General features: G+C 41.6%; 1 protein-coding gene across 1 annotated transcript in view; it reads right to left on the reverse strand.

The window, feature by feature from the left end:
- LOC123975727 (fibroblast growth factor 14-like) overlaps positions 1-14666 on the reverse strand; it is a 105361-nt gene extending 90695 nt beyond the window's left edge. Inside the window, exon 1 of the mRNA XM_046057473.1 lies at positions 14616-14666. The gene's annotated coding sequence lies outside the window, so the exon portion shown is untranslated. The remainder of the gene's footprint in view (positions 1-14615) is intronic.
- Between the last annotated feature and the right edge of the window lie 184 nt (positions 14667-14850).

A 14850-nucleotide genomic window follows, 5' to 3' on the forward strand; every position in this document is an offset into this window, starting at 1 on the left:
TCTGATTTTCCCCCAGGCCAAAATTCCCCTTTGACAAGGAATATGAAGAACATTCAATTTATTAAGGAACTTTCACTAATGTATATGCAAGTGCACACACACACACACACACACACACACACACTAAACAAAGCTGTATTTCCTGACCTTCATTAAATGGTGCAATTCAGAAGAAAAATGCCTACAAATGCTGAGTCAGCAAAACTCTGTCTCCTCCCCATCTTCAGCAGGTCCATATTTCACAAGCAATTGCTGTGTGTACTATGCATAAACACATACACACACTAAAACGCCAAGGGAAGGAGTTCATGCATTTTCTTTAATTAAAAGAGAAAGTGACAGCTAAATGGTGCTGGCTGCTATAAATCTTTGAGCCCAGCAGCGGGATGCTGTGTATAGTGGCTAATCACCAATATATGCAGAAAGCAAGTTTATGAACTCCTGTTTGCAATTAGCTTTTGATCAACAGTATTTACACAACATCAGTGCGGTTGGCCTTACATAAAAAAACAAGACTGGGGAAGTCTCAGTCAGTCACACCATGTCATAATGACTTCAATGGCCATGTCAAATAAATGTACAGTGATGAATAATAACTTAACCATTCAATGGAATACCAAAACTGTCACAAAATAACTTTCATTGGTTCAACAAATGTATCCATCAACTAATTTCACAGAAAAACATTAACTAAAGGTCCACTTACTAGCTTTTTCGGGGCTGTCAACCACATCTCTTGCTCCTCATCAGCAGATGTTGCCTCAGTTATATATAATATATATATATCTATATATATTGAGTTAAGATTATTGTATTGTGCAGTTTCCTAGATCAAGAATGATCTTTCAAACTCAAGTGACAAATTGTTTCAGCACTCACACTGGGACCCACATTACAGAAATACCTTACTACATGTATAAATGTGTAGTATGTTCAATGATAATTTGCAGTAACATTATAGATAATCTGCCCTGCGATGGACTGGCGACCTGTCCAGGGTGTACCCCGCATTTCGCCTGATGTAAACTGGGATTGGCTCCAGCCCCCCCATGACCCAGTATGCAGGATAAGCAGCTGACGATGGACTATAGATAATTTAGTTTTACTTCAAAAGGACATTAAACAGCAGGCATCAGTATACTGAAGTCTTTACATTCAATGACATCCCACGCCCAAAGAGGGTGTTTGAAACTGCAGGCTAACTATGAGCTAGGAGGTTATGCTCAGTGTTACTAACATACCAGCTTCTGCATCAGGAGTGCACACATTCCCTCAAATCCAGCAAGTCCACCTTCAAGCCAATTCATCAAATGAGCAAAGAGAAGCACAATATAAAAAGGAATTAAAGCAGAAACACTGAGCCCAGAGGACATAAAAAAAACCCACAACCAGTCATGTCACACTTTTTGCAGGCAGCTGTGTGTTGGCAGGCAGTGAAAAGACGCTGTGAAAATGTTGCAGTAAGAACAACAGTTGCGTTCTGTGTGGCAGATTAGTCCTTTCACCTGTACCAATGCATCAATATTGATTTGGTTTTGTTTGTTTCACCTTTAATCTGCAAGATTAGTGGTCCATCTGCGGTGCTATAGACTTACTGCGCCGGTGTTTTCCCAGAGATTACTTGTCTATCACACACGGCAGCCATACATGCCTTTTTTCTTGATGTTTGCTGATAAAGTACAAATCTATTTATCAGGAAAGACCTACGAGCCTTTCTAAACTGCTTACATGTTGACTCATGGTTATATCAGTCAACAAAAACTGACACTTAAAAATATCACAGATTAGACCTAATACTTTGAAGTGCTGAGATATTTACAACTTACACTACACCTCCTATGCATCTGTTTCTATGAGGCTGGTAGTCTTTTATTTATCTGCCATGAACTACAGTCTCCTGCAAGTGTGGGTACAATTTGGCTCTTATCACCATGAGTACAGAGTTGTAAAACTGACATACACCATGATTATGCATTTGTCTTTTCTGCACATCAGCTCCAACCCGAGGGACATTGCTTTGTAATCACTCAAACAACTGGCTCTTCAGCATTCAGACAAAGAGAAGACACAGCATTAATGTCTTTGACCTCATCGCACCATGAGAGTATCCACTCAGTGTTTTTTTTTCCCCTTTCAATGCTGAATGCGTTCACTTGTCTGTGGTTAGTAAAACATTTACTTTATGTGCCACCGCATAGTGATGTTAATGTATAGAGTTGTGATGGCCACAGCCGTGGCCTCACAACCAGATGAAGAGCGGTAACCTCATGCACTGAGTTTGTTGTGTTCTTTAAGATTAGTTTATATACATTCATACACATTAGACATTTTGTTGTAAATATTTATTTGGTTATAAATAAACTTACAGGACACTTAGTTTATTTCACTTACTTTATTTTAGTTGACTATACAGAAGCATCTTTTGGAACACACACCATTAGTTACTTTTGGATTGTCATTTTGTTATAATTCTTGTTTCTGAGCCTACCAGTGTTGGATGCCACACCCAGGAGAGATCCAGGAAGTCTGCTGGCTTAAAGGGTTGGTGCTTGGAGCAGGAGCAGCTTTATAGGAGCAGTGGCCTAATTGGACACTACCACTGCTTGCTATGTCTGGGGGGGGGGTGGTTTTATTCTCTCCTTAAATATTTTGGGGTTTAGATTTATATTATATTTGAGTATTTTTGAGTTAAGGTTAAGTAAATGTACATTTCTTTTGGAATAAGTTTTTACATAAGTTTTGTTGTGTTTGCAGTTATGATGTAGTGTTGTTGTTGTTAGTCTTCCCCTGTGTGTCAAAACTGGTCTGATCAGCCAATATATAAGTCCCCTTTGTTTGTTGTATAGTAGGTCAGTTGTATTTTTGAGTCGCTTATGTTCACAGCTTTAGTTATTGTTTGTTTATTTGACCTCTTTTATGGGCCCAAAACTTTATCTTTTGTTGTAATGATTTTTTTGGTAAATAAAACCCTTTTTCTTTAAATTTCCCTCTTGACTCCTCATGCCTAACTGCCTGGTCCCTCACAAGAGTAATGCAGCAAAGGACTTAGGGATACGTTCAAGTGCCCACGGAATGAAACACTTCTATTATGCTGGTGAAGACAGTGTAAATAAGCTTGTTAATGCATCGTAGAGTGCAGTGTGGGAGGGGTTGAAAGAACATTAACTTTAACAAAGGTTACCATACACACACCTTTGGGTGTGATTGGCAGGTGATTGGTTGTTGTCACTCGATGGTTCCTGCTCAGCACCACTCAGGCCTCCAACCCTTTCCCCAAATATGTTTTTTTTTTGGCTCTAAACATTCTTTACAAAAGCAGTGTTGCTTTGGAAACCTTGGGCTAACGTCACAGAGACACCGTGCTTTTCCACGTTACGGCTGTTTGAAGCAAATCAAATTCTAGCTTGGTTGGGTCAAAGTTCAAAAAAAGAGCAGAGACAAAAAACAGCACAGTAACAGCACAACTTACTTATAAATGGGCCACTTTCTACTGGCCATTTGGTCAAGATGTAATGTTCTTTCAATCAAGGCCTGATGAGGTGGTCATAAGCAACACACAGAATCACAACCAGCTGCAGACTGACCACTGACCAGTCTGTTCTCCTTCCGGTTCATACAACAACAAAAAAGCTAAAAGTATCATGTCAAACACTACAAAACGTACTGGCACTGTGTGTGTGTTTTTTTTAACATATCCATAACTACAAATTCCACGCGTCAGCTGTTTAAGGTTAGAGTTAATTAGTATAGATCATTTTGGTTGAGATTACAGTCAGGAATTGATCAGTGTATGCTGTACACTGCACAGCTGACTTCAAATTAGGGCTGCAAGCATAGTTATAGCTATACTGTCATTATCGGTCTAGTCTATGAGGTACTTTTTTACTTGGCTTATTGATCATTAAGTCGAAATGTAAAAACAGCAATGAGAAAGTTTTAAAGTTTTAAAATTACAGTGGCAGCAGCGGACTCCAGAGCAGCCCTTAAGTCATCTTCAGCACTCCAGCATGTAAAATACATTAATTTCTGTATATAAGTTTATAATTTTTGTATATAATGTTTGCTCATTAGTAGCATAAAGGGAACTACAGACTTCATCTCATTATACAACCCTGTGCAGTACAATAAATAATATCTACCTTGTAGGAAATAAGATTCGACCTCACTTAAAGAAATCATTGTTACAGGCATACAAATACATACTACAAAAAATACTTTTTGTTAATTTAAATATAACTGTTTTTGTGAATGTGAGGCTTCCTGTAAAATACAATAACAATCACACTAAGATAGCCTTGTATAATTCCCAGCTTAGAGATAACGAAAGGTATTGATGGTTAGTTTGGCCAATCTTTGTTCATAAAAAAATAATATCTCAGGATCGCTGCCTCACGGGGCCTGCTGTTTCGCTCCAAACAGTGTTGAAGATACAGAGGCCAGCTCTCTGATGCAATGTCAATACGCCAATAATGTCAACAATGTTCACTTCCTGTTGCAATGCCAGTATCAATCCATGCCCTGTCCTCACCCAGAGCGGAGGAAAAATCTGGTGGAAAACAAAGCAAACTATTGGATTTGGCCAGAGCTTTTAGCAAATCTAAATATGCCCTGTACTCTATGGAGAGCGTAACTCAAGCGAGAATCAAGAGACCTGTAGGTGAATTAAACTGAATTTCACTATATATCCTCCCTGCATCCTGTTGATGAGCTCAGTCAGGGCCATGTGATAGATGGGTCTTCCATTCTTTATCTTTGAATCTATGTACACAAATCCAACTTTATGAGATGTGTTGGCTGTGAGCGTACCAAGCATGATGCTGGACATAATTAACAGCTCACCTGAATGGAAAAGTTGCTATCAACAATGTAGGACCCCTTAAAGTCGGTCCTTCAAGAAGCTCTGAGCTCTGTTGAGCACAGCATCGCATTTAGTCTTCAGTCTCATGAGTACAGATGTTTGTGTTCACACAGTCTGACTGAAATGTCCGCAGTGATAAGATAAACACACAGACTCTCCCAGAGTATGCACTGAATATCCACAGTGGAAGTCTAAATAAGTTCATGTGCTGTTTAATCATGCAGGTTACTGGAGCCTGAACAGGTCTGCATGCTGCATTAGACTTGATTTTCTGCAGCATCTCTGCCATGCACAGCGCTCACGCAGTTTTTTTCGCAGGCGCTGTCACTGTAGTCAGTTTCTGTGCTAATAAGTTATCCCCCCCCCACCCCACATCATTCGCCCTCCCTTCCCTGTAGTGCACTCACTTGCTGCACAACTGCGATTGCAGAGAAGCACCAGTAAGCAGTCGAACAGTGCAGTATCGGGAGGGAAAATGCACACACACACACTCCTGCGCGCACGCACAGACATTCAATAAAGTATTTCCCCATCACCCCCACACACGCATGTACCTACACAAACACACACACACACACACACACACACACAGAATGAAAGATGCACAACAAACTCACCAGTTGGGTTCTTGTTTTTCTTGAGGCTCCTGCCACAAAGACACTGCAGCATATGCGATCCTTTGCTGAAAATGTTGTTCCAAATAAACCGCATGGATTTGGCCGAGACGGGGGAGGAGGAGGAAGAGGAGGTGGGGGACGAGAGGCGCTCCGGATGCGGCAGCCTAAAATTCACCCACCGCATGGGGGCTGATCCGCCCCCCTGTTTGCATGCCAGCAGAGCCTGCCAGCTGTTGGGCTCAGTTCGGCGGTGCTTCGCCCCCCCAATCTGCACCATAGACAAGAATAAGAGCAGGAAGCCCGGCTCGTCGCCCGGTTTCTCGCCCGGTTCCTCCACAAGCCCAGAGACCAGAAACCGCACGTATTCCGCGTCGACGTCGTCCCCGTGCGCCAGGAAAAGAGAAACCGCTGCGGCGCTTTCCTCCGCGGTCTCCGCCTCCGGCTGCCCCAGCGGCCGGTGGTCCTCAGCGGCGGTGGATCGGTCGCTGCTGCTGCCACCCGGCCGCCGCGGCGTCAAAAGCCCCCAAGCGCTCCACTTCAAATGGCGTCGTCTGCCGCGCGGCGCGGGGAGAGGAGCGGCAGCGGCGGACAGGCATGCGGCGGCGCTAGCGTGAAGTCGGCGGTACGCGGCAGCTGTCGGCTTCTGCACAAAAAACCATTGCATATTAGTGGGGTTCGCAGGGGTCGGTGCGTCCGTCCGTCCGGGAGGGGGGAGGAGGGGAGGGGTGCGGATACCGGGTGTCCGTCAGCAAGTCGGTGGCATCGTACCCATACAGCAGGCAAGTACTGCAGCAGGGGGGCTCCTTTCCAAACACACACACACTCTCTCACACACACACATTCACACACACGCTAGATGCAGAAGCCTTTTCCAGCAGCAGCGCTAGTTCTCTGGTCTCTGGTCAGTAAGAGCGCACGCAGCGCTGGACCGGACAGGTGAATCACTGCAGGGAGTCTCTACACTATCCCACTCAGTGTTTTTCTCTTTAAAAAGTCTTCATGAATATTTGATCCGCGTTTCGGCCTCCACTTCTCAATAATCCATAAGCACCAATGCGCCAAGCATAAGACTGCTGGTGCCGCTGTCTGTCTGTCTCCTCTTCCTCTCCTCTCCCTCCTCTTCCTCACCTTGCTGCTGAACTATGACTCTGCTCCCTCCACTACTCCAGAAACTAGATGGAGAAGAAGTAGGAGAAGAAGTCCGTGTCCGGCTCGTGGTCCTTGTCGCGCTCCTCTGGTGCTTCAGCTTCTTCTTCAGCAGCGCTCGAGGCGACCGACGGCCGGTGGGGCGCCAGGAGGTGCACTGACTATCTATACCCAACCAGCAACGAAGTGGGAGCAATGAAACAAAACACCTGTTCCGGTTGGCGACTTCAAAATAAAATACCGAAACATCATCTTTTTAATTGAGCGCACTTTCATACAGCCTGCAGGAGGATAGACTACTACTTCTATTTTCCCCATACGGAATAGGATTTTCTTACAATAGACTATGTTCTTTTTATTTTCTTATAGCCTTGGTATGTTTTCTTCTTACATGTTACCATTTTTTTGATTTATTAAAATATTCTTATCACTGCATTTTGTTAAATAAGTAATATAGCAAAGACATATTAAAAAAGAAATGTGGAGTAATTTAATATTAAAACTGTAATAGAACCATATCCACAGTGGTGTAGTAAACCTACAATTTAACTCTTTTTTTGTTTTGTTTTGTTTAAGCAACCTAGACCTGTGCCCAGGCATAGTGTGGTTTGGCCTCGACTTTTGTTCTGAAGGAAAAGGTTATCTCCGGTTTGCCCGTGCAGCCCTACTAACAGGAGCTGTTTGCAGTTAAACACGTGGTTCCCACACCGTCAGTATCTGGACTGACTGCTAGGAACCGTAACCGGCAACATTTGGGGAGGTGGCGACGCTGAGATGGCGTCACTATTTTGGGTAGAGACCTCCAAATTTTGTCTCTCTTTACTGCTGTTTTACGAGCGCGATTGCAACCGATTGTCGTCACTCCAAACTCCGTCCGAAAATCTGCCAGTTAAATGTCGCCTTTTCTATCGTCAAATGTGCACACCTGTTGCATGACTCCTTTGTGACACTGGGGTGTTGTAGTCAGTTCGGCTTGCATATTATGGTCAACGAAACAGAATCTGAATTGAAGTCTCATCCTTTATAAGTAGGCTACTTGTTTCCTCCACATTGTTGAAGGATCATCAAATAATTTATTCGATCATTAGAGTTGATATTTTGTTGAATTAAGTGCTGCTTGTTGTAGCCTATTTAATGTACACTGAAACCTGAGCTGAAAATGCTGCAGTGGTCTCAGGAGATCAAGCTGGCGCTGTCCATAGTGCTGAATCGAAACCCACAACACTAAACAGACACGCGCGGGAAACCTTATCACTGGTGAGTTTAATTACCACACGCGAGGTCTGTGGACCGTAATAACAGTGTCTGTGACATTTCAAACCGATTGAACAAACAAAACCACAACGAAAAAACAATAAACTGACTTCATCTCTATACAATGCACAAAGCAAATAGCCTATCGTTCGTGTGTCTACATTTTACCGGGAAAAATAATTAATAATGTTAGTGAATGATAGAAAACGTCTGAAAAGACGGAATAATCAATCTAGCACGCATCATCAAATCTTTCAGAGCGTTTAGGCATCTTGAAAGGCTTTTAAAACACTGCATCCTTTCTCTGGCATTGGTCTGCAAATCAGCCAATTTATAAACCTAAACCCAAACAAGCCGTTTTACTGAGAGAAGGGAAGGGGAACGACTTTTATGCACAAAGTGCCTTTGATGTTTGCAGTGAAATACAATCCCCTCTCTGAGCTGACAGAAATGACTGTGAGGACCTGGGAACTTAAGAAGAAAATTCAACACATGAAGAAGCCTTTCAATCTCAACAAAAAAACATAAAATGACATTTTCAAGAGAATTGGTGGCAAGCTGTAGTTACATTTAAGTATATATATACACACACACACACACATATATCTATATATATATATATATATATATATATACAGTGGGGAGAACAAGTATTTGATACACTGCTGATTTTGCAGGTTTTCCTACTTACAAAGCATGTAGAGGTCTGTAATGTATCATAGGTACACTTCAACTGTGAGAGACGGAATCTAAAACAAAAATCCAGAAAATCACATTGTATGATTTTTAAATAATTAATTTGCATTTTATTGCAAATAAAATGCAAACTAATTAATTAGACAAAGTACATCATCAGAAAAGCAGAACTTATTATTTGGTACAGAAACCTTTGTTTGCAATTACAGAGATCAAACGTTTCCTGTAGTTCTTGACCAGGTTTGCACCCATCTTCAATGCTCTTACTGAGGGAAGGAGGTTGTTGGCCAAGATCTCGCGATACATGGCCCCATTCATCTTCCCCTCAATACGGTGCAGTCATCCTGTCCCCTTTGCAGAAAAGCATCCCCAAAGAACGATGTTTCCACCTCCATGCTTCACAGTTGGGATGGTGTTCTTGAGGTTGTACTCATCTTTCTTCTTCCTCCAAACACGGCGAGTGTAGTTTAGACCATAAACCTCTATATTTGTCTCATCAGACCACATGACCTTCTCCCTTTCCTTCTCTGGATCATCCAGATGCTCATTGGCAAACTTCAGACGGGGCTGGACATGCGCTGGCTTGAGCAGGGAGACCTTGCGTGTGCTGCAGGATTCTAATCCATGACGGCGTAGTGTGTTACTAATGGTTTTCTTTGAGACTGTGGTCCCAGCTCTCTTCAGGTCATTGACCAGGTCCTGCCGTGTAGTTCTGGGATGATCCCTCACCTTCCTCATGATCACTGATGCCCCACGAGGTGAGATCTTGCATGGAGCCCCAGACCGAGGGAGACTGACCGTCATCTTGAACTTCTTCCATTTTCTAATAATTGTGCCAACAGTTGTTGCCTTCTCACCAAGCTGCTTGCCTATTGTCCTGTAGACCATCCCAGCCTTGTGCAGGTCTACAATTTTATCCCTGATGTCCTTACACAGCTCTCTGGTCTTGGCTATTGTGGAGAGGTTGGAGTCTGTTTGATTGAGTGTGTGGACAGCTGTCTTTTATACAGGTAACGAGTTCAAACAGGTGCAATTAATACAGGCAATCAGAGGAGAACAGGAGGGCTTCTTAAAGAAGAACTAACAGGTCTGTGAGAGCGGTAATTCTTACTGGTTGGTAGGTGATCAAATACTTATGTCCATCCATCGTCAACCGCTCATCCTGTGTACAGGGTCGCGGGGGGCCTGGAGCAAATCCCAGCTGACATCGGCGGATGGCGGGGTACACCCTGGCCAGGTCGCCAGTCATAGACAAACAACCACTCACGCTCACACTCACACCTAAGGACAATTTAGGGTCACCGCGTGTCTTTGGACGGTGGGAGGAAGCTGGAGCACCCAGACACAATAAGAACATGCAAACTCCACACAGAAAGGCCGGGGCTTGCTGTGAGGCGACAGCGCTAACCACCGCACCACTGTGCCGCCCCAAATACTTATGTCATGCAATAAAATGCAAATTAATTTTTTAAAAATCATACAATGTGATTTTCTGGATTTTTGTTTTAGATTCCGTCTCTCACAGTTGAAGTGTACCTATGATACATTACAGACCTCTACATGCTTTGTAAGTAGGAAAACCTGCAAAATCAGCAGTGTATCAAATACTTGTTCTCCCCACTGTATATATATATATATATATATATATATATATATATATATAAACAAGTTGAGCCAAACTGCTTTAGTTCTCTTCCTGAAGTGAAGTGAGAGTAGGTAGTAGTATGTATACTGTATTGTAGATGTATTTGGTTTTACTTTCAGACCTGGGTTCGATTCCCACCGTGACACATCCAGTAGGAGCAAGACACTTAACCCAGAGGCCAGAGGCGTGCTACCTCTGACATGTATAGCCATTGCAAGTCACTTTGGATAAAAGCGTCAGCTAAATGAATAAATGTAATTTATTTCAGCTTAGGGCATTTATGAAGCCCTAAGCTGAATTTGATCCCTCTTCAAATTGCATCAACTGTATAAGTCATAGTCATATGAGTAAAAATTTCAGAGGCAAGAGTAAATTAATGCTGCAGAGTACAAGTACAAATTTTAGTGTTTATACATAGTATTTTACTGTTGTACTAAACACACCCTGAAAATCTCTTTTTTGCTGAACACTTCACTGCAGTAGAGGTGTGCACTCTAGGGTATGTCACTACACTGTGATATCATTGTTGGGTGTGGTTATGGGTGCAGCACAGAATATATATTAAAAAAAACATATGGCTTAATTAAAACCTTAAATTGTTACAAAAAAGCTAACAATAGTGTGCTGTAGACTGGCAGTTATACTAACATACAATATTTTTTCTGACTTTTTGTAATTTTATCTGCAACCCTATCTTTTTAATTAAAAGTATCTTTCCAACTCAAACTGACAAGACTGTAAATATAGACTTACCTTATGTTTAATTTTATATTGCATGCCACTGGTCAGACTTGCCAGTACATCTGAAGGATTGCTTTATGGCACCAAAGAGAAAGATATTAGGTGCTCTTTTGTTGGAAAAACGTTAAAGATTAATAGGGAAAAATCACTTCAACATTATTCTCCTCAATAAAGGTAAACATAATAAAAAGCAGGTGGCTCGATAAGCCATTGCAGCCTCTTTCCAAGAAGGGTTTATGGGAAATGAAGTCTTAGTTTTGAGAAACATCAAATGTAGTGTGACATACAACCCACCAACTACACCAAAACTATCACAGTTAATTTGACAATGGTCTGTGGATGTTTAAACTTGCTACCCATAGCACCTTTAATCTCTCACCAAACATAAAACAGGCAAATACAGCCATGGGAATGTCCAAGGCATTTGGATTTTTTTAAGTTGTCATGCACACACATGCTAAATTCTGCTATGTTACAATTGACCAATTACAGACAAACACTGAACTTCTTGGAACAAACTCTCAGCTACACTGCAGTATCAGCAAATTAATTCAAACAGCCACGTCTCCTGCTCATCTAGTCTTGTATATTGAGACATTTGGATCACAACATGAACCACACATACACACACACACACACACACACACACACGCACAGTCATTACCGCAGGATGCCTGATGCCTGGCAGATTTCTTTTTTCACACTCTGTTCACGACTTTTATTGTTCCGAGGAGCTCAAGGCTGCAGCATGAGATTGTTGTCATCAAGCAGCAAAATATCATCTGTGTGCACAGAGCGGCTTCAGCGGCACACAGCCACAGCTGCACGTGTGTATACAGTGCGTTTTGTCATACAAAGCAAATAGTGTGGTTGGGGAAGGAAGAAGAAGAGCAGCAAAGAAGGAAAATGAAAGGAGTTCGGGTGCAAGAATACAGAGAAAGAAGAAGGTGTGGGAGGAAGAAGGGTGCAAGAGAATAAAAAAGACTGAAACGTAAGAGTGAGCCTGTGGGGATTCATAAAAAGCAAATGAACCAAGAAAGAGCTGACTTTTAATTACAACCGTCTAAAGCTTCTCACCTTGTTATAAATGTATGCAATTTTTTTTTATTGCAGGGGTGTAGCTAGAAAGTTCAGGGCCCCTGAAAACACAGCTCCAGGCCCCATTTTCTTTTTTAAAAAGACACAGTGGCAGGTTTTGAGGAAAACACATTCATAACATAAATCCAACCTGTTACTAATCTTTCATTGTGTAAAATACAATAGAAACATTTTACCTCATGTAGATTTGGTTGTATTTTAAGTCTGATTTATTTCTATTAGTACAGGGCATTTTTAACCAGTGAATAATAATTCCCCTAGGTAACATTGCTTACACTCTATTCTGTATTTTTCTGGGAATTTCGAGATTTTAGTTTTGACCCAGTCTTCCACCAGGGTTCCCTAATTCTCTGAAATTTATTCCACGCAGCATGGAAAGTTCTTTGAAACAAAAAAACTGTAACATTTCTGCCAGCCTATAATTTTCTTAAAATTCCCTGGAAAAAATTATGTAATCTGCAGGGATGGAAAGAGTACTACCTTTATTCAAGTAGTAGGCCTAGTACTGTTACTTTACTCAAGTAAAAGTAAAGATGTACTAAAAAGTTAAAATGTACTCTGAGTAAACGTTACTGCCTTGCATTTTTTAAAAGGAGGGGCTGGGGTTAGGTTATATGATGATGACTGATGATGTTATGATAGAAGTATTCAATTAAAGAACATCTTTAAGCTACAAAATAAAATGTACCAACATTTCAGTCTATAAATACCACACCACAAAGCCCTAACATCCAAACAATATAATACATGTCTATGGACATGTGCAGCCGGTGCGTACAGCTTATGATCACTTATGAATATACAACCACCACCCTCTGTGAACTATTGGCACCGCGGTCAGTGAAACAAGCTGTATAATACGCTACAGAAATTAAATAACCTAACACTATAACAGCAGAATAAAGCATCACAAAGGCAGTCAACACAGAGATGTAAATAGTATAAACTCCACAGCAGCGGCAGCCCTCATTCTGGTAGTCTTAGAAAATGCAAAGTCTTCCACAATCTGCCCTAGGTTAAACTCTGCTCGGCCATTCACAATACAAACTATAACCAGTCCACGCAGACTCTCTGTTCCTTGTACTCCTCAAATTTAAACATCTGGAGCTAAAAGAGTGTGCAAGAGTGTGTTAATAGTAGTCACAAACAGCAGAAAGGCCTCACACATCTCACTAAAGGTAAAATTTCCTGGGTAAATGTAGAAGTCACCGCTGGAGGACCCAGCATGAGATTAATAACATTTAGTGTTTCAGCCAGACCCAGCATGCACATCATGGGCATGTTTGATTTGGGTCACTTAGTGTGCTCACTGGGTGGTGCATTAAATCAGTGATTAATTAAGGTTTCTTTTAGCACGTTCATAAAAATACTTTGAATAGCAATGGCTGCAGTTCCAAGGGAAAAGAACAATATGGCCTGTATCCAGGGAATAAGATATAACCTTATAACAACCAGAGTCTTATTAGATTGAGAATCTAATCTTCAAAATCATTTAATGAATACCTTTTTCGGTAAAGTCCAATGTTTGCAACCCATCATAGACTTATTATAGGCTACTGAATCATGAAAACTGAAGTGACCCCGTATTACAACCTAAAGCCAGAGACTTTTTATTTAGAGTTTGCTAAAGCTTAAAACCTAAATATCTGGCAGCACATACAAGCCGCTGAGCCCAAATCTATGTGGTAGTACGCCATCTGCTGGTTGCCAAGGAAAACTACAAGCACCCTGGAAGGAGTTTTTCATTTTGGGAAACTGTTTAATCTAGCAAGTGACGGTAATGCAACATTTATGGATGCCAACCGCCATAAAACTATAAAATAATAATAATAAGAAGGTCTGCTAAGTTGTATCCTTTGATTAAAAATGACTGTAAACATTGTTACTGGAAAAGAAACTCTGAAGTGAAGCCTGTCATTCTGACCGCAGGACAAACAACAGAAAGTTAATATAAATTAAATGAAACAGCAAAATTAATTCAGATACTGCAACAACAAGTTTTCCAGCGGAAGTAACGTCAGTTAGTTAGCTAGCTTTAGTGCTTGAAGTGGGCCGGTGTTCTGTCGATTTATGCTACCTATCCAGATGTGCTCCTTAGCGGTTCCGCGCCCATAAATCTGTTGGACACGCTGTCGAGAAAGTCACTGATCGTCAGTAATTTCAAAAAGAAAATAATTACTAGTCTATCAGAATACTACCCCTGATATCTTAAATAAAGAGGGCATAATATAGTATTTCAACATGTCCCATCTCCTTACAGTACACATGGAGTGAGTAGTGGTGCAATACAAAATGATTATGTAGTGGGAGCATTATTTGATAGGGGATATTAGTCATTATCAGAATATGCTAACGTTACCCCTGAAATGATGTTATAATATAATCAAAAACAGAAGACGTCATAATACCTATACCTTTATGAGACTGGAAATGGGAACACGGTAGCATTTTTCGATAGGGCAGAGCGACTCGATAGACTCTGCTATCGATTTGCGCTAGAGTAGCATTTTTCGACAAGGCAGCATATATCGTCAGAACACCGGTACCGACTGGTACTCACCGGTATGCAGGACAGGTGTCGCCGCGAACCGGCTGCAATTTACTCTTTCGGGCCAGTTTTGCTCGTCAAAATTACATCCACAAAAAGTGCCTCTCTTTGCCACCGACAGGCTCAGACTGGTTACGAGTGACTCATGATGACTTTACTTTAACAGGTAACAGAAGTCTCGCTAAAGAACAATTCTTGCTCTGAAATCTCGTGAGAGGCGAGTTGTTGCAGGTAAACGCCGGTGGAA

Source organism: Micropterus dolomieu, linkage group LG01 (assembly GCF_021292245.1).
Source record: "Micropterus dolomieu isolate WLL.071019.BEF.003 ecotype Adirondacks linkage group LG01, ASM2129224v1, whole genome shotgun sequence".
Lineage (NCBI taxonomy): Eukaryota > Metazoa > Chordata > Actinopteri > Centrarchiformes > Centrarchidae > Micropterus > Micropterus dolomieu.